A 2,226-nucleotide genomic window follows, 5' to 3' on the forward strand; every position below is an offset into this window, starting at 1 on the left:
CGCGACCGCTACGATCGCAGGTTTGAATTCTGCCTCGGGCATGGATGTGTGTGATGTCCTTAGGTTAGTTAGGTTTAAGTAGTTCTAAGTTCTAGTGGACTGATGACCCCAGATGTTAAGTCACATAGTGCTCAGAGCCATTTGAACCATTTTTGAGGACTCGAATCTCTGACGGGAGTAGCCTTACCCCGCGCGGCTCTGATTGTTTTCCCACGGCAAATAATTCTTCTTTGATCGGCGTATATAAACAAACAGCTGTCGGTTAGTGACACTTGTCTTGTTGGTGGTCCATTCGACAGTTGCATACAAGGCGAGTTCAGAACTTCCAGCTTTCAACAAGAGAGTTCAGTAACATAAGGTTTTATTTTTAATTCTCAGTAGAAAGTTATTCTCGCCGTAGAGGTAAGAGAAATTCAACTTTGGCAGCACGACATAGTGCTCAGAAGAAGTCGCGAAAATTTGAACTTAACTCCTCCCGAACAGGCCATAAAGGCCTAACGGCACCGACCGGCCGCCGTGTCACTGTATGCGGATATGGAGGGACATGTGGTCAGCACACCGCTCTCCCGGCCGTCGTCAGTTTCCGAGACCAGAGCCGCTATTTCTCAATCAAGTAGCTCCTCAGCTTGCCTCAAAAGGGCTGAGTGCACCCCGCTTGCCAACAGCGCTCGGTAGACCGGATGGTCACCCATCCAAGTACTAGCCCAGCCCGAGAGCGCTGAACTTCGGTGATCTGACGAGAACCGGTGTAACCACTTCGGCAAGGCCGTTGGCTTGCGAAAATTTGAGATGTGTGTATTTTGGGAATGTGAAGAAATGATTACGTTAAGTTTGTTGCTTTTGCATTAAATATGTCAGCACATATGAAATACGTATGAGCTCAAAGCGCATGCAGTTATTCGTGTTCTGTCGCTTCCATGATAGTCATTTCCATTACGATCACCGATGGGCAGAATCAGTAACGTAACTGAGATAGTATTTGTGTTGCATGTCAGTGGCTTGAAACAGATAACAAACTAGCTGTGTGCCATTAATAGAGTAAAGCCATAGTAAGTTTCTAGTCAGTCTTACATTTATAATTTATTGTGTCATTGGACAATAATCGTAATTTATAAACATTTTGTCGATGTAACTGACTGCCTTCAACTGGAGCAATAGTTCCGTAACCGTTTTATGCGGAATGGTTTAACCAATCTGATTATTATTCATGTTATATTTTGAATATACCGTTGACCGTTGTTAATAATAATAGTGCAATTTGCTGAAAACTGAGAAAGAATTGCCCGGTATTCAAGACTTTCATTGTCTTGGCACTACCCACGGAAAACCAAAATATTTGTTTGTAGATTGCATAAAGTCTCGTGCATGCATTTTTGGCGCGCGTTTGTGTGTGTTTGTGTGTATGTGTGCTTGTGTGTTTCTGAAGATCGGAATATTAAGTTTGCGAACCCGCATTTCTAAGTGTAAGAATGCCTTCGATTCCAACGGCATGTAAATAAAATCTTGAACCTTCTCTGTCGCAAGTTTCCCGTCACAAATACAACGCATGTTTGCATCAGTTGCGTAAATTCGTGTCAGAATGCCACAAACAGTAGACGGCTTATGTTTAGTGAACATTTCTGTGACTAAATATGTTAATGTGTGGCTGCAGTTGAGTTTTCTACGTTGCGTTGTAGATAGCACAAACAGAAGCATTGACCTGCAGATCCTCGTTAATCTCCCTCCAAACTGCCTACCCTACCTGCTCTGTTTGAGTCATTCTGATTCAGTGATCATTCTTTCTTCGCGGTTGTCCACTGATCCACACAACCATTTCATATCTGTGTTGAATTCTGATCTTGGTTGAACGCCAGATTGAATCTTTTAATAGAGATACAGCAGCGTCTATGTCTCGACTTCCAAAAAAAAGTAATCGCTCGTAACATGTGCAGAGGCCCTGCTGTTGGCTGACTGTTACAACATAATGCAAGACATTCCTTCGTAGTGTTTGCCAAGCACAATAGTAGCAAAATCTTTTATGTGACGTGACGTACGTGGAAGAGCTTCTTAACAATAACTCTGTTCTGCAGGTTACCAGGAAACGTGGAAGCTCCCGTCTTTACAGCAGATGCAGTGAAAAGCAGCCAAGTAAACAAAGATGGCAGTAAACAAGGGGGCGGCCTAAGAAGCGGCAACCTTTCAGGTATGAATTCATCCCCTCGGTTGTACAATCGAAGAACACTTTCT

At 43.4% G+C, this 2,226-nt stretch overlaps 1 pseudogene; it reads right to left on the minus strand.

Annotated features, from left to right (window-relative positions):
• Positions 1 to 656: 656 nt before the first annotated feature.
• On the minus strand, positions 657 to 774 carry LOC124778804 (annotated as a pseudogene).
• Positions 775 to 2,226: the final 1,452 nt, after the last annotated feature.

The sequence above is a fragment of the Schistocerca piceifrons genome, chromosome 2 (genome assembly GCF_021461385.2).
Source record: "Schistocerca piceifrons isolate TAMUIC-IGC-003096 chromosome 2, iqSchPice1.1, whole genome shotgun sequence".
In the NCBI taxonomy this organism is placed as follows: domain Eukaryota; kingdom Metazoa; phylum Arthropoda; class Insecta; order Orthoptera; family Acrididae; genus Schistocerca; species Schistocerca piceifrons.